The following is an 18,845-nucleotide window of genomic DNA, read 5'->3' as shown; positions in this document are numbered from 1 at the left end:
ATACAAGAGCAGAAATTCAGTATTGGGTTTTTCTATTTAGGGAAACATGAAAACAGAATAGGACATTCTAGAGCTGGAGTCAGGGAAGAGATGAAGATTTAATTTGTTATTGTTGAATTTGGGAGTTATGGTTATAGAAATAGACTATACTGAAGGAAAAAAGCTGAGGAATTGGAGGTCAGTAAAACTATTTGATTTTTTGGAGGGAGTGGCTGTCCAGAGAAATTGAATTAGAGAGAGTAGAGAGATTATTTGGTGGGAGGGGAGGTGAGATATATAGGGTTGTGAATTCTTAAAGAATATGTTTTGCCTGTATTAAAAGTTTTTTTTTTAATTGTAAAGTTTTCTTTTTCTGTGATATTTAGAGGAAGACCAAAGCTGTGGAAGGATGGGAGTTCCTTTCTCTAATTCCTATGAATCTCTGTTGGTGTGTTGTTACTCTTGCTTTGGGATAGAAGGGATTAAGATTTGAGAAGTTGGCAGTTCAGTCTTGCCTGAAGAGAAACTTAGGTGCTTTGTAATGACGACTTAAAACATAGTGTTTGCTTATGGATCGTTGGCTTATGGAAATGTTAGTCTAGAGACTCAAAAAGTGTGATTTTCAGATTTTTGTCCAGATACTAGATTTTTTTTTAAGAGTTTATTTATTTATTTGACAGAGACAGTTCACAAGTAGGCAGAGAGGCAGGCCGAGAGAGAGAGAGAGGGAAGCAGGCTCCTCGCTGAGCAGAGAGCCCGATGCGGGACTCGATCCCAGGACCCTGAGATCATGACCTGAGCCGAAGGCAGCAGCCTAACCCACTGAGCCACCCAGGTGCCCCCTCAGATACTAGATTTTAAGTGATATGGTACCGTGGGGCAGAACTCCTGAGTTTAGTCAAGTTGCAGATCTAATGGAAAGTGACAGATACTTGAGATTACAGAATTTTTGAAAGTGAACAGGACTATTAGCTATTGCACATGATTTTCCCATGCTTAATTACTGTTTTTAACAATGTTATTGGTGCCTGGGACACAGCCAATTTAATCTGCTACCAATTTAATCACTAACTTCCATGGTTTGAGAAATTATTTTGAGTTCCTATGTGCCAAATTATAATTTAGGTCAAATTTATTTGGCACCCCCTCCTCCCTCCTGGACCTCTTTATCCCGTCTTCATTATCCCAGCCAATATACTTGGGCTGCTTCAGGTCCCTCCATCAGTGGGGAAATAGATTTGATGGAGAAGGCAATGTTGAATGCAAGGAAAGTTCCTCAAGTAGTGGAACTCGAGCATTTCAGGCTCTACATTAGCTGTATTCAACATATGATCAGCAGTTCTCAATCTGTTACTGGTCCATGAAAGGAGAAGTTTCTAACGGAATGTAAGTTATCTATGCTCTAAGACTTTGTAGCAAGACTTTTTAGATGAAGGCAATAGTCATTTACATCTTTGCAAGCTCCTTATATCATTGCAGACTTGTGCTTTGAGTAGCATTGCTTAAATTACACTGTACAGCATTTATCTCCTCAGTCTATGCATTTGGCGTAAAGAATTGGGATGGAGGTGTACAATTAAATAGATGATAAATGAATTTCCAGGTCTCAATTGATAAGGTTTCTGGTATTAATGCAAAGTGGCCCTGGGTTAGTTCACTGAGAACCCTCAGAGTGACTGAGAGGCAGGGTTGCTGAAAGTACTATGTGTGGTCTACTCTGATATTGGCTTTGGAAGTAATTCACTCATTTTAGATGACTTGAGTAGCAGACGTTATTCTTAGTGCTGGGCATAGATACTTGTGAATCCAATAAAGGCTCTGACCTCTAACGTCTGTTTGTTTGTGGCTGGGGATGAAGGGAGAGTAGGAAATAAAACCGATATCTTTGTGATTCTCCGGAAGAGGTATCAATGTCTGTCTTATTCCAGGGCTGGGGGTCATAGGTCATATTTCCATGGGAGTTTGCAAGATTGATTCGCTTTTTGGTTAGATCCAGCAGTTCTTTTTTCTTAGCATGAGGAAACAAAGGAATACTAGTTTTCAGAATCAAATAACCTGTGATAGGCACTGTTGGTTGCCTATGCAATATCCATACATTATGCTCTTCTTGCTGGTTTACAGAATCCCAATTTAGGTCAAGAATAAAAAGGCATAATGTTGTACATATTGACCTGCCCTTTCCCCCCACTTAGGGCAGTTCTATTTAGTTAAGACAGATGCATAGTAATTCATGTAGACCTGTCTCATTCTTTTCAACCTCATAGTATTTTGTATGGATGTAGCATAATTCATTTAGTCCATTTTGTATTGATAGATGTTGTTTTTAGTAGTTTTTGTTTTTTCATGTTGCTATGTTGTGTGGAATATCTTTGTTCTTATATCTTGATGTACTTTTATGAGTGTATATTTAGGATAATCTCATGGAAGTAGAATTACTGGATCTAAAGAAATACTATTTATTTTAAAAATTTTATTTAAATTCTAGTTAGTTAACATAAAGTATAATAGTTTCAGGAGTAGAATTCAGTGATTCATCACTTACATACAATATCTAGTGCCTTATAACAAATGCTCTGCTTTTTTGAAAAAAAAATTATTATTTGATAGAGAGAGAGAGTGAGCACAAGCAGGGGAGTAGCAGGGGGAGAGGGAGAAGCAGGTTCCCTGCAGGGAGCCCGATATAGGGCTTGATCCCAGGACCCTGGGATCATGACCTGAGCTGAAGACAGATGCACCCAACAAGTACCTTCCTTAATACCCATTACCCATCTAGCTCATCCCTGCCCACTTCCCTCCATCAACCCTCAGTTTGTTCTCTGCTGTTAGGAGTCTCTTACGGTTTGCTTCCTCTCTGTCTCTTTTTTACACTTTCCCATATATTCATTTGTTTTGTTTCTTAAATTCCACATATGAATGAAATCATATGGTGTTTGTCTTTTTCTAACTGACCTATTTCACTTAGCATAATACATTCTAGTTCCATCCATGTTGTTGCAAATGGCAAGATACCATTCTTTTTGATGACTGATTAATATTGTGTGTGTGTGTATGTATACACATACCACTTCTTTATCCATTCATCAGTCGATAGACACTTGGGCTCTTTCCATAGTTTGGCTACTGCTGATATTGCTGATATAAACATCGGGGTGCATGTACCCCTTTGAATCTGTATTTTTTTATCCTTTGGGTAAATACCTAGTAGTGCAATTGCTGGGGTAGGGTAGTTCTATATTTAACTTTTTGAGGAACCTCCATACTGCTTTCTAGAGTGGGTGCACAAGTTTGGAAATGTTCACTTTAAAATTTAAGTATTATCTTTAATTGGAAATATCAGAGGGTTAAGAGTATGCAGAATATAAAATTTCATAGCTATTTTCATATATCTCTTCAAGAAATTTGTATCAGTTTATATCCCCACTAGCTGTATGCTGAGAGCTTATGTGCCCAAAGCTAACCAGCGCTGATGATACTCCTTCAAAAATTTCACTTTTGACAGTCTGATAGGTAAAAGTGATATATCTTGTTCTTTGGATTTGCATTTAATTAGTTATGAGGAAGGTTGAGCAATTTTTAAATAATTATTTAGTCCATTTTAAAATTTCTTTTTACATAAATTGCAATTTTTATATTCTTTGTCCATTTTTTCTTTTTCTTTCTCCATGGTAAATTAAGCACATTAATTTTTTGTCTTTTTACTTTGTTGTAAGTATTTCCCCCCAATATGTTGTTTAGTTTTTGACTTTTATGTTTTATTTTTAAATAATGCAGAAAATAAAATATTTTTGTACTCAAAATTTCAAACCTCTTTTTTTATGACTTCTGGGTTTTGTGTTTCCTTTAAATGACTTTTTGCCTCAACTAGTATGCAAAAATGTGTTATAGATAATTTCACTTATACTTTCAGAATTTTAGTCTTTGCTACATCTGGAGTTGATTTTGAGCAAAGGAGTGAGGCTGGGAGTCAGTTTTATGTTAATTTTTCATCCAATGTTTATTCATTTGATCCAGAATGATTTATTTAAGAATAACTCTTTTTCCTGCCAATTTAAAATGTCATTGTTATTATAAGCTAAATTTATAATTAGTCTGTTTCTCAGCTCTCTCTTCTGTTGCAGTAATATTTGTATCTAATTTTTATTTATTTATTTACTCATTTATTTATTTTTATTAACATATAATGTATTTTTTGTTTCAGGGGTACAGGCCTGTGATTCATCAGTCTTACACAATTCACAGCACTCACCCTAGCACATTCTAATTTTTATCCAATCCATACTTTTTTTTTAAAGATTTTATTTATTTGAGAGAGAAAGAGAGAGCGAGCGAATGTGTGTGAGCGCATGACTGGGAGGGGCAGAGAGAGAGGGAAAAGCCCACTCCCCACTGAGCAGAGAGCCAATGCAGGACTCTATCCCAGATTCTTGTGACCATATGACCTGAGCCAAAGGCAGATGCTTAACTGATTGAGCCATGCAGGTGCCCTCCAATCCCTACTTTCTAAATAACTTCATTTTATGACATGTTTTAATACCTGGAAGGATTAATCCTTCTTTGTCTCTTTTCTGCCCCATTAGGATTTTCCTAGATATGATCACATAATGTTCATTTCTAGATGAGTTTTTGTATAATATTTTATCTGGTGGTTGGGACACAGCTGACATTCAGATGGGCTTTTAAGACCCAGATCTCTAGGCTGGCTATATTGGATTTGGTTCTTTGGCCAAATGTGTTCAGGTCAGAATTGTACCACTGTCCAGCTTGCATGCTTAAGATTTGTTGTTATTGTTGTTGTTGTTGTTTTTATAAAAATGAACTTTTAAACTGAATAAGTTATATTTGCACATTTATTTTAATTTTTAATTTTAACAAAGGGTGCTTTGGCTACAGTTCTTTATTGCAACCAACAGTCTACAGAGTTTCATAAATGACATTAGATAGTTCATAGAATCTGCAGGAGACTCAGGGAAACAGCCAAAGACGATGTGGCGGGAAAAATGTCCAGCTGTACCTGAAAGACAGTCCTGGAGATGTGCTAGCTTCCACCATTCTGGATTCTTGGGCTGGACACTAGAAGCTCCCCTCACAGTTTTCCCAGAAGTTATCTGATGCCTGCGACCTTTTGTAATCTCACCCAAGCTGTATTTAGTTTTTGAAATCTAGAGGCGTGAAGCTGGGCCAGAGCTGGAAGGGTTGTTTGCACACCTATTGCATCTGCCACAAAGGGTTGTATGATGAAAATAAATCTTCCTCCTGTCCTGACCCCCAAAACTGCTACCAGTTTCAGGCGCAAATTAAAAAAAAAAACTGATGTATCATTCTGTATCAGGACACATACATTTATTTCACTATTATAGCTGCCGCTTGGTTGAATTTAACCAATTTATTGCCCCACACTATACTGGAATATTTTAATGTTGCTGTGTATTGGTGAGGACTCATATTCCTCAGTAAAGCCATATAAATTGTTAAAATATGAAATACTTTTGTATCCCTTCTCTTCACTACTAGTAGTCTTCCTCTACTTGGCCTCTTGCCTGGTAGCTTCCTTAGACCAAGCAATTAAAGGGTGAGCATTTGGCACAAAAGGGACCTTCTAAGACTCCTCTCTAGGCTAAACTCTGGTTGGAGCCTGAGCCATGCTGGTGGTTAAATATTTTTAGTATCTTTCCACTGCTAGGCAAATGACATCCATTTGGATTTTGTATATCTCCTAAGGCTTTTCCTGACCCTTTTGGTCACAGTTAAAGTCATACCAATGAAAGAATATATGACAATTTATTTAACCAGTCCCTAACGGATGCACCTTTAGGTTGTTTTAGCTTGTTGGTTAACACAAACAACACTGCAATCCTTGACGTGCATCTTCACGTACATGTGTTCAGATTCCTAAAAGTGGCATTGCTTTGTCTTTTAGACAAATATAAAATTTTACACATATTGCCAGAATGCCTTCAATAGAGATTTTACCAATACACACTGAGACCAGCTGTGTATGAGACAGCTTATATTTATCTTGTGAAAGATTTCCTAAGAGATTTTAAAAAGTTTTAATGAAACTAATACACCTTCTTTAGCAATGATATAAAAAAAGAGAAGAAAATTAAACCTCATTAGTATGAGTAGCTCTTAATGAAACTATACCAAGATATCATTAGATCATTGTCGTCTTCTAATTAATAAAATTTTGATACTGTGTTAAAATTTCTTGGGGACCAACATCGAATTTACAGGTTTTAATTTTTAGAGCCTACCTTTCTGATATATGGGACAACATCCATCAGTTCTCAATGCCGTGATTACTCCAAGATGCAAACAATAATTCTGTGATGATATATACAAATTTTTCACTGCTCTATAATATAGTAGTTCTCAACCCAGGGTACTTTTGCTCCCCAGGGGACATTTGGCATGTCTGGAGACATTTTTGATTCTCACAACTGGGAGGCTGGTGCTATTGGTGTTTCATGGGTAGAGGCCAGGGATGCTGCTAAACATCCTACAACCCACATGACAGCCCCCACAACAAAGAATTATCCAGCCTAAAGTATCAGTAGTGCTGAGAGTGAGAAACCCTGCTGCAATAGACTACACCTGGAAATGGACATTGATCTAAATAAATATTCCTTCATTGTCTTTTGTTCATTAATTTATTCTCAAGACTGTTGGCACAATCTTTTTGTTATAAAGAGCATTCTCCTTGGCAGACAGGTTGAAAGCAAAGGCAAAATATTGTAATTTTCCTTCCTCTCTGTTGTTTGTCAGTATCATGAATTCTGCCTGGGAGTGGGGCCAGCAGTTGTACATTTCTTGTCCTTCTTTCTCAAATACAACCTCAAGTTTTTATATTGTTTTGAGTGTTTTTCATAAGGCTTTGCTTATCTTAGGTTTAGTCAATAAAAGCCAATACTGTCCTGATGTGTTCATTCTTCCCATTCCCTTCTTCCTTCTTTTGTATGTCCTTTGAAAATCTCAGCTCTTTAGAAAGCTCCTTGTACACCACCGTGAGTTATATTTGCGGATGTTCTTTCCCATATTTTCCTCATGTGATTGTTGTAGTGGTCTTTATTTTTTGACCTACCTTTCATTTTAGAATCTCTGACTCTGGAACATGCTTATATTTTCTCTGAACTGCTCAACAATCTAAGATACTTGTCTTACTTTGCCTTGTGTTTTCTTCCTTGACTCCTGTGAACTCTAAGGTGATCTGTTCAGTTTTCCCCAAGGTTCCTGTCAGTTTCACTTCACTCACATATTTCTCTTTGTTGGTAAGAATTAAGTCCAGGGGAGCAGTTCTATTCCTTGGTTCTTTTGCTCTTTGGATGTGGAATTGGCTGGTAGAGAGGCAGCAAATAAAGGAGAAGAGTCATTTCTCCAATTGTGACTTTTAAATTAATTTGGTTTTTTTTGGTTTCATTGATTTTTAAAATTTTTTTAATCTTTGCTAGGTCTCTTAATTTTGACCTCTCACTTCAGTTTTCTTTTTCATTTTACTTGGTCTCTCTGTCACTTCTGTCCTAGAATTTATGTGTTTGGGTATTTCACTGAGCACAGTGTAGATGTAGTCTAAATTTTCTGTTGAGGATGATTTCCCTTTGTATCTTTAAGATATTGTCTTACTCTTATGCTATATAGACTTTTGATTTTGGATTTTTTTCTGTCTGCTTGTTTTTAAAAGATGAGATTTTGTGGTGTTTGTCATAAGTGAGCTATGTATATCCTCTTTGAGCTTAATCACTATCAACTTTGAATTACAGAATTTCTCTTTTAAATTTTAAATCTCTTCTCTCTTAAATCTCAGTACATTTCTGGGTTACAGAAGATACATACCCATTGGGGCAGCTATTCTCTTATTCATATTATTTGATCCTTTACTGGGGGGGGTGAATTTAACCCTAGATAATTGAAAGCAATTTGGATTCATTTTTCTAAGAGAGATGCATAAAACCTAATCTCTAGAATACCCTTCTGCCATTGTTTTTCTTGTGTCTGTGGCCCTCCTTTTGGGCTCTCATATCTTAGGACACAATATATGTCACTCTTCCTTTCTCTCCTTATATCCCATATTGCATTTCTGGGAACTAAGATCTTCCAGCAGAGTATATTTAGAAATGTATTGCTGGGAGGTGACCAGGAAACACACCTGGTTATCTAAAAAGTGGCTCCTTTATTTGCAGTAATGGGGTGAGAACTGGTGTTTTGGATGGTTCTGTCAGCCTTAGTTCTCTGATAGGATGTCAGGATGTGAGGGTCTGGCTCTGTGGTTGCTTTAAGTTTAGGTATAAGGGAGTTTTAGTTGTCCCTCCCCCCAATTTATCCCATTCATGAAATACAGAAAATAGAATGTCCAGATTTAGCAAAATACAAAATACAGAGGTTTGAATTTCAGATAAACAAGTGATAGATTTTTTAAGTATAAATATGTCCCAAATGTTGCATAGGACATGCTTATGCTGGAAAATTCTTCATTATTTTTCTGAAATTCAAAGTTAACTGGAAATTTTGTATTTTATGTAGCAACCATAAGGTGCCCCCTAGTGTATTTAAATCATTGTGAGATATTTATCCTTTTGTTTCTCAGGTACTGGTGTAGGAGAGTCTTTTTCTGATTTGATAAAGGTATCCTTTCCAGTCTTCCTTCACCTGAAAGGCTGGTCAAAACTGGGAGGAGTGGAAGAAACTTGTAGAGTCTGGGGGCCTTCAGAGAGGAAAAGAATGAAGACCTGGACTTCTTTCTTTTACAATGTGTTTATTATTAGAAACTTTTTAATGCATTGAACTGGTCCTGGACAAGAAAGAACCTAATAAGAAAGAACATCGGAGACCTTAAGCTAGAATCTTTTTTATGGCCTGCATTACCTGGTGGAAGAAGCTGTTTGGGCTTGTGAGTGATTGGAGGCAGAAGGAGGCAGAAGGCCCTCCTGACGGAACCACTGTATTTAGTAAACTGAGGGTGTTAAGTGTGGATGTCATGCCATACCTCTGAGGGAGCAAGCTTGTTCTTTCTTGAAGAACCACTGGGGCCAATGTCAGTAATTGTAACAGCAAAGGCAAGAGTGCAGCAGGCGAAAAGGTCACACTGGACTTCAGGGGATCAGTTTTCATCAGTAAACTGTGTGCTGGGAGCAGAACACTGGCAGCCTTCAACAGGGCCCACTTGAGAATCATATTCTCTAATTTTGTCTCTGAGGTATGGGGGTCAAGAGGCCCCTGGAGTTCTTGAACAATTTGAGGGATAAGAGAGTTGCCCTGTCAGTCTGACAAATGGGAAGTAGTTTTAGTTTGTACTTTTCCACTTGCCCTTCTTGTATTTTTGTTGTTGCCATGGGAAGAACATGCTCCTGGTAGCTTACTTGTCTAAGAAGGATGAGAAACATGTACAACAGATTTGGATTCCAAAACTGTATCTTGGAGTAAGCCCAGCCAGGCCCATCTTGGATTAGCCAACCTAACCACCTAAAAATGCACAAGAGAGAATAAACCTTTTGTGCCACTGAGTTTTAGGTGTTTTGTTATGTAGTATTATTATGGAAATAGCAACTCATAGACCATTAAACAAAAATGACTTAGTATAAGATTTTTATAAATAATTTTTTTTTTTTTTTAAGATTTCATGTATTTATTTGAGAGAGAGGATGAGCTTAAGAGAGCAGGAGCAGGCAGAGGGAGAGGGAAAGGGAGAAGCAGACTACCCACTGAGCAGGGAGCCTGTTGCAGGGCTCAATCTCAGGACCCTGGAATCATGACCCGAGTCGAAGACAGATGCTTAACCGACTGAGCCACCCAGGCACCCTAGATTTTATAAAGAATTATTTAAAAATTAATAAGGAAAAGAATAATAGAGAAATGGGTCAATGATAAGGGAAAAAGTAATTCACAGAAGAGAATATTAGAATGACCAATAGATAAATGAGAAGATATTTAGCTTGTTTCACTAGTTACTAGATAAATACAGATTAAAATAATGATGATACCTTATCATACCTATGAGATTGGTAAAAATTTATGTATAGTAATAACCTAGTATCTGTAAGGATGCAAAACAAATGGAACTTTAATATATAGATGGTAGGATCTTTATGGATACAAAGAGAGACATATTAAGCAGGGAGAGGATATTTTCAGGGATTATTACTGATAAAAGATTATATACAGAATGTATAGGGAATTCTTAGAAATCAGTGAGAAAAATAGGCCACCTAGGAGAAAAACGGATAAAAAGAACAAGTAAGCAGTTCAATGAATGGCTGTCTAGTCAACCCCAAATAGATCACCAATGACATTGGTAATCAAAAATGCAATTAAGTTAAGACAACAATGAGGCCCACTTTGTACTTCCTGTGTTGGAGAAAGTTCAAATGTCCTGCAATATCTTGTGCTCAAGAGGAGATGGGAACATGTGAACAAACCCACATGTTCTGCTGGTCATGTTATTTTGGAGACCAATTTGGTAATATTTGTTGAAATTGACTATTCAAATGGTTCTGACCCAGAAATTCTACTGCCAAATTGTATTAGTTTGCTAGGGCTGCCATTACAAAGTATCGAAGACTGGGTGGCTTAAACAATAGAAATTTGTTTTCTCATAGTCTAAAGGCTAGAAGTCCAAGATCAAGGTGTTGCTAAGTTTGGTTTCTCCTGAGGCCTCTCTTCTTGACTTATCCATGGCTACCTTTTTGCTACATCTGCAACATGATTACCCCTCTTTGGTGTCTGCTCCTAATTTCTTCTTAAAAGGACAGTGATCATATTGGATTAGGGCCCACCCTAATGGCTTCATTTTAACTTAATCACATCTTCAAAGTCCCTATTTCTATATATAGTTATATTCTAAAGAATAGGGAATTAGAATTACAAACATATAACTTGTGGGGAGGATGCAGTTCAGCCCACAACAGAGTATATACGTTAGAGGGAACTCTTGCATATCTATAAAAAGAAGCATGTATAAAAATGTTTATTCTAGTGTTGTTTCCCATGGCAAAGAGTTGGATACTTCCTAAATGTTCTTGACTAGGGATATCGACAGATAAAATACTTTATAAGTGCATCTGATAGGATGCTATAAATGGAAAATAAACTAAATGAATTAAATTGATTGAGAACTAATTTTTCTCAAATAACAAATAGGTAAGAAGTTCAGAGCTGATGACATCAAGGACCTGAGCTCTTTCTATAGTTTTGATCTGTCAGCTTTCCTTTTCAGCTTTGCAGTAACACTGCTTTATGTCCAGGCATAATACTAGAAATAGGAGAAGGAGGAGCTAAAGGTCATGACAACATTCTGATTCCCTTTTTATAGGGAAAGAAAAAGTTTTGCCAGAAGACGTCTCAGCAGACATCTGCTGTCACCTTATTGGCCAGAATTCTGTCACATGCCATTCTGAGTTGCAGAGAAGTCTGGGAAATCTAATGTCCTGCTTCCATTGCTGTGAAGGGCAAGAGAGAGCTGGACTATATGTTGCGTGAACTAACCTATGGTGCTTATCATATATATGCAATTAAATTAAAACAACTTAAATATATATTTATATTTATATTTATTTATTTATTTCCACATGATAGATCATGAAAACACAATGTTGGGGCAGGAGGAGACAGACAGACAGACAGAGAAAAACAAAGGCCAGAGAGAGAGAGATAGAGACAAAAAGAGATAGAGAAACAGAGAAGGAGAAAGAGAGGAATTACAATACTGTTTATGTAAATCTGAAAAGCTGTATATCATTGTAAAGATGTCTATCAAAAGAGTTATGGAAAGTTGATCAGAAGGGCATCCATTAACTATTAAGGGGATGCCTATATGAGGGGAGGAGTGGAATGGAACTGAAGCAAGGATATAGAATATGACAGTGTGGGGCACCTGGGTGGCTCAGTGGATTAAAGCCTCTGCCTTCGGCTCAGGTCATGATCCCAGGGTCCTGGGATCGAGCCCTGCATCGGGCTCTCTGCTCAGCAGGGAGCCTGCTTCCCCTTCTCTCTTTCTGCCTGCCTCTCTGCCTACTTGTGATCTCTGTCTGTCAAATAAATAAAATCTTAAAAAAAAAAGAATATGACAATGTGACAACAAAAAATAAAATAAAATAGGCTTTTATTATCCATCAGTTGAACTTTATCTAAGGAGCACGATTGATTATGTCAATCTAATTCTGTGCTTTCAAGATCCATGACCCACAAAAGGCTGGGGTGGTTTGGGGCATGTGTGCGTGAGTTACTCTGTCTGTTGGGCATGGTTGTTATTTAGAGTTGAAGAAATGTGAATCACTATGCTTATGACTGAATTTACTTTTTTTTTTTTTTTTTTTTTTTTTACCTTACCCTGTAATGAGCTTTATTCTAGTCAGTACAATTGGAGGCCTGATGGGAATGATGTTATAGTTTAAGTTTAGTGATTATAACATGTATTTGGACAATTTGGAGATATTATGAGTTTTGCAAAATTTATTGTCTTTGTACATATATTTCTTTTGCTCTATAATGCAAGTTTAGTAGACTTGACTTTAGAGAGCCAATGAGGGGCATGAGTTACATAAACATGGCCTTATGGTAGTGAAATCCATCATTCTCTAGTTTTCTGTTATTATCTTTGGAAGCAGAGTGGGAGAAAGGATTTCCTTCCCTTCTCTCTAATGCAGCCTCAGCGAGTGACTGGCTGTCTGCTCTGGAATGAAGCATGTTGGCTTGATTTCATAAGTCTTATGTGGGAACAAGACACTGGAGGTTTTCTATTTTTTACTTATTGTCATTCCTTTGCTTTTAGTTCACTATTTTGTCCTTTTACCATCCCGTGTCTAATCCTCTAAATAAACATAGATCAGTTGTTAATATATGTTAGTGTATCTTTCATATTCTCTATTAAGCATTTGTTAAAACTTTGGAAGCAAATCTTAAGCACTTCAATTTTATGTTTCCTTATTACCTAATTGTAAGTTATTGTCATGGATAGGGTAGATTACTTCCCTTGGTGAAATGGATTCAGTTTGCTAAATAAAAATATGTGGACTTAATGACTCTTCATCCACTTTTAAATCAAATAGGTAATTTGCTACCTCTCAGCAGCCTTCTAAAATTCAATGGCATTTGGTTTTGGAAAAGTAGAATTCCACAAAGAGAAAAGTATCTTTCCACATAGTAACAGTAATTAATTGGTGAATTATTTAGCACTGAACAGAGCACTCCATTAAATTCTATGGGTAATTTTTATAAGCAATTCTCCTTCATGGCCACTTTGTAGGTAACATTTCACAACATGGGAAAAACAGGGGAAAAGGATTAAAATAGATATGGGTAAGCAGAGTAAAGTAGAGTTTGAATTTCAACCCACTTTTCATGTGTTTCTGCCTCTTCTTTTCATTTCTCTCCTCCTCTTCCTTTTTCTAGTGGGTACTTGTTTTGCAAAGTACTATCTTTGCCTGCCTTATCTTCCTCTCCTCTGAAACTTGGAAGAGCTCATTTAATCTCATGGTTGAGGGGGTAACATGGATGCATAGTTACTGTATCTCTATTTCTAGGCTTGATTTTCTCCTGAGCTTCAGGATTCTGCGTGTCAGCTGCCCACAGGACATTACCCATTTGCACATGCCTCTCAGACCTCAAACTCATCATATCTAATGTACGTCAGAGTCCGAGCTTGCTCACTGGTGTGAATATTATTTGTTATGAGCGTACTGCAGTAGTTTAGAGAAATAGTAGGTAGTGTTCAATATAAAATGAAGTATATTAAAAAAACACAAAAATAAAATGAAATCTAAAAAGTGTATTGAAAATTCAAATAGAACATAAATGTATGGAGGCATTTTTGCTAAAAGTAAGAAGGATTATTTTAAATTGTGTCTATTGACTGGTTACTCAGTGTCCCCCTACCCTATGCATTGTTGTTTAAAAATTTTTTTAGCCACAAATAGAATAGAGACTAACAAGGCCATTAGATGTAGGTTCTTATGGCACCTGTGGAGTCAAAAATTGCTGAATGAAACATACTTTAGGGGAGCCTGTGTTAGGAACCAAACTCACAGTTGGAAAGTAAAGTGGAATTAAATAGATGAAAACAAAAAAGTTATCTGTGTATTCTAAAATTGGATGTTTTTAGATTTTTTGGATGATTGGCAAAAGGATAAGCCAATTACTTGCAAAACGGACTTTTCAGTTTTCTTATGCAGGCATATCTTGTAAGTTAATTTGAGAAATAATTTGAAGTATCTCTTTATATTATAGGGAATGTATCAGTTCAGAAAATTAAAGATACAAAATTTCCTGAAAGAATCCATAGCAATTGAAGTGGTGTTATACTTTATTTCCAGGTGTAAAAGATGATTTTTACATGGCTACCATTTGTTATTATATGAGGAAAGAAAGGGACACATCCAGTTATTAAAAATGATTTTATAGAGCGTGGAACTCAATACTTGCTTTCAATATCACAAATAGGATTTTTTTTTACGGGAAAAGAAGCTATAATTTCCTATTTTGAATCACAGTTGTGGAGGAGAATGATTATTTCTTTTCTCTCTGGAAAATTTAATACTTGAGCATAAAGGATGTGTCATTAGTAGTAAGTCTGGGAGTGTGAAAAGAGAGATCACTCTTCGAGTCTTTAGATCTGTTTTATTTTTGTCAAGTTAATTTAGTAAACTTAATGTTTGTGATAATAGCTTCAGAGAAGCATAGAAAATTTTTATCTTCAGTCAAGATAAATTTGTGGTTGTTAATGATTTTGGCTATTAAGATGGTAAAATCTTTAAGAGTAAATCAGGCAAGTCAGTGTTCAAACTTTTCCAAATTGAAGTTGTAAAATAAGGAATTTGTAGCTTGTATGAGGACTTTGTTAGCCATAACATTGTATGGTCATGAGAAATATAATAATGCTGTGAAAACAGGAACCCGTCTTATAAAATTAACCTATAGCTCCTAACATATAATGGACAAATAGCAGATACAAAACAAAGCATTTGGAAAATATTAGTTAAACATTTTACAAATGTATATGTAATTTTGAAGAGGAATTATCTTGTATTACAGTATAGTTTTATTTTCTTTTGTGTTTGTTTTGGATTTTCCAGTGGAACTTTAAATCTTCATGTAGAGTTTTTATTTCTTTGTTTGCTTTTTTTTCCCCCAGAAAAATCTAGGGTTGTGGAAAGTCATTTTGATCATTGAACCAAATTCTACTTCTTAGCCTTTCTTTCATTACCATGAAGATGCATCTGATTGAGCTGACTGAGGAAAAAATAATAATAGACTTTGTCACAGATGAGAAGTTTTAAACATTAATATGGGCTCTGTGAAAGTCAAATTTATATGGGCAAAATCAAATGGGACTTTTTTTAAACATTTTTTAAAAAATGATTTTATCCATTTATTTAAGAGAGAGAAAATGAGAGAGAGCAAGGAAGGGAGAAGGGTCAGAGGGAGGAGACTCTCCATTGAGCAGGAAACCCCATTTGGGACTTCGGGATCATGACCTGAGTCCAAGGAAGCCGCCCAACAACTGAGCCACCCAGGTACCCCTCAAATGGGACATTTCTGAACACATTTAATAAGGAAGGTTGAGATGGTGTGTCCCAGTTTGTAGTTCAAGTATAAAAATAAATGTCATTGGATGCAATACTTTGGTTTTTCAGGATCAAATGGTACCCTCTGCTGGCCAAATTAGGGATTATGTTTAAAAATGAGTAGCTTTTTTTTTTTCTTTTTTAAATAGGGCTGATTGCTATAGAAAAGATTGAGCAGTGCAGAGTATTGTGAAATAATATAGAAAAATTACATATGTGAAGACTGAAGCCAATGTATCAATTAGATTAATATTTTCTGAAGTGAAACTAATATGGAAATATCCATAATTGAAATTTCCTAACCTTTTGCTCTACTTTTTAAAATTTATTTATTTAAGATTTTGTTTATTCATTTGAGAGAGAGAGACAGAATGAGAGAGAGCGAGCGAGAGAGCCAGAGCACAAGAAGGGGAAGTGGCAGGCAGAGGCTCCCCACTGAGCAAGGAGCTGGACGTGGGGTTCAATCCCAGGAGCTGGAGATCATGACCTGAGCAGAAGGCAGATGCGTAACCATCTGAGCTACCCAGGCACCCCAATCTGCCTCTCTTTTTTTTTTTTTTTTTAAGATTTTAGTTATTTGAAGGAGAGAGCGAAAGAGATAGAACGAGCAGGGAGAGGGGCAGAAGAAGAAGGAGGGAGAAGCAGACTGCCTGCTGAACAGGGAGTCCAAAACAGGGTTTGATCCCAGGACCCTGGGATCATGACCTGAGCTGCAGGCAGATACTTAACTGAACTGACTGAGCCACCGACTAAGCCATATAGGCGCCCCTTTTGATCTATTTTTTAACCACAGAAGTAGGCCGGAGGGAAGTAACACAGCAGGGGACAAACTACATAGCTCTCCTATCCCTATTTTTGATAGCAGCTGTGATATTTAATTTACTTTCATCAATTAAGTTACTTTTTTAGGAGCGGTTGGCAAATATCTAGAGTAGAGATAAGAGCTACTTTTCTCCAGGTACCCTGACTTAATTTCTGTTTAAAATAATTAGAATATTCTTTTTTTTTTTTTTAAAGATTTTATTTATTTATTTGGCAGACAGAGATCACAGGTAGGCAGAGAGACAGGCAGAGAGAGAGAAGGAAGCAGTCTCCCTGCTGAGCAGAGAGCCCGATGCAGGGCTCGATCCCAGGACCCTGGGATCATGACCTGAGCCGAAGGCAGAGGCTTTAACCCACTGAGCCACCCAGGCGCCCCTAATTAGAATATTCTTAAGTAATTTAGAAGTTTGATAAGTTCAGGGAGGTATCATATAACATGCATGTTTTACACTTTTCTCTCAGTGTTTTAAATTTTTAAAGTTACTTTGGAATTTACAATGTTTGGGGAATATAATGCACACAGAAGTTACATTTAAAAGCTTATACTAGACAATATATCATTATTTCATGCAAATTTGGAAAATACAGTTTTAAGTGTGATTCTCCTGTTTGATGTCACTCTTCATAGGCATATTGCTTTAAGAGCACCCATCCCCCCTTTCGGCTTGAGCCACTGTGTCCTGTCAGTCATCCTGAAATACACTAGGGTGCTTGTCAGGCTGTTTGCTTACAGATGCATCATAAGCCAAATTGTGAGCCGTAATAGTGGCACTGAATTTCTAAGTACAAGAAATTGCTTAGACAATTGATTTAGTATCTGTATATGGGTAATACTCTGTCCTGCAGTAGGTGAGTGAAGTGTCCAACTTTTTAAGATCAAATTTTGCTGTGTAAGGCAAATCCTATAATTATAGATTATCTGTTGCTTGGTTAGATAACTTTGGGGGAAATAAAAGGACATTATTTCTATGAAATGGGATGAATAGAAGCTACTATGCTGTGCATTTATTACTTTTATAACTGATTTTTCTTTTAAGAACACTAAACTCTAAATGACTTTATGAAAGCTCCAATTTTATAAATGTCTACTTTTTCGAATAGATTAATGGGCATTTCAGATTTAGATAAAAATATGATTCTCTTACACATTTTTTTCTTTCACAACAACTCAGGCAGACTCAATCGAGCAGAGGCTCCGTTCTGCTCTATGGAATGTATATTAGTGATTTTTTAAAATAGCGCTGAAACAAATGTTCATGTACCAGTGCCCAAGCTATAGTAGTGTTACATCAGAGCATTTAAAAATTCCTGCTGTGTAACCGAGCCATTACTATTTGAGTAATCATATATGCCAGGAACTGGAAGCTTTACATTCTTTACACATTAAAGTTGTGTAGCAAGCAATTTCTTTATTTGTGCAAACAGTTTAATTTCTGTCACGGGCCTCTAAACTTAAATTGTGCATGGATGATTTTCCTGTATTTTTTGTATGCAGCCTTAAATATCTTCAAACAAAGCATTGATAAAAACAAAAAGGAAGGAACTTGGATTTTGATACTTCCGTGTTCAATATGGTAGAGGATAGTTAAGAGACAGGAGTTAAAAGTTTTAAGGCTTTATCTAATGTAAACAAGAAAAAATTGCTTTTGCAGATACATAGAATGATTATTTATTTATTCCTTCTTCTAGAAAGGATTTAAGGTGACTTACAAGGCTCTATGAAACTCAAGATAGCACAAATTAAAAGTAGAGTGAAAGAAGAAAGGAAAACAAGCATAAGAATATAAAACAGTCAGGAATGAGGCAAAAAATGCAGTGGTTTTGACTGTGGTTTTATGATACTAGTGTACTACAGATAGATGGGAGAGAAAATTCGGGGTTACAGAAGTCTTTCATGGCAATTTCATACAAACCAGTTGTCTTCCTTACTGCAGGTGGCAGTTCGGAGTGAGGAGAGTATGTTGAGCAGTGAATATTAAATACACTTTAAATGTCACTTGTGTTTTGGTGGGAAAAAATTGGAGAACTGCTGCCTTTTTAACCCTTGCACTGATTTACGTGAGCTTGTATGACTCCACGTTTTCTAGGAGCAGAAAAAGATTGAGTCTGTCACTTAGTTCAGGAGAAAGATTTAAGAGGTTTACTTTTTTAGAAACAATATTTTATCTAAATATGGTAAAATATTTATATATTAAAACAGACATGATCAAGACAATGTTTGAAGTAAAATATATTTGGCAGTTTTGTGTGAATCTGTGAATCTTGGCCTAGTATTTTTTTTAATAGTTTGTTGTAAATGAGATTAGCTACTTTCATCATTCCTTTTACTCTTTCAATTTAGTGATAAGTTTAACTTGAATTTCGACTTATGTTAGGTCAAAATTAACTGGATCAATCTAACTGAGAAATAAGTTGTTGATTAGGAGGAGGGAGTTAAGAGACAGGACTTTAATGTTCTTTGATCTTTAAATACTCAAAATGCAATACTGTGTT

At 36.3% G+C, this 18,845-nt stretch overlaps 1 protein-coding gene across 6 annotated transcripts in view; it reads left to right on the top strand.

The window, feature by feature from the left end:
* CTNNA3 (catenin alpha 3) overlaps window positions 1-18,845 on the top strand; it is a 1,776,580-nt gene that overhangs the window by 4,075 nt on the left and 1,753,660 nt on the right. Inside the window, exon 1 of one of the 6 annotated variants that reach the window (XM_047701795.1) lies at window positions 17,091-17,201. The exons of the other annotated variants lie outside the window; for them this stretch is intronic. The gene's annotated coding sequence lies outside the window, so the exon portion shown is untranslated. Of the gene's footprint in view, window positions 1-17,090; window positions 17,202-18,845 lie in introns of those variants that run through there. 6 annotated transcript variants of the gene reach the window in all.

The sequence above is a fragment of the Lutra lutra genome, chromosome 14, assembly GCF_902655055.1.
Source record: "Lutra lutra chromosome 14, mLutLut1.2, whole genome shotgun sequence".
Lineage (NCBI taxonomy): Eukaryota > Metazoa > Chordata > Mammalia > Carnivora > Mustelidae > Lutra > Lutra lutra.
Note: the sequence above shows the minus strand (reverse complement) of the source record. Positions and strands in the feature narration are given on the sequence as shown.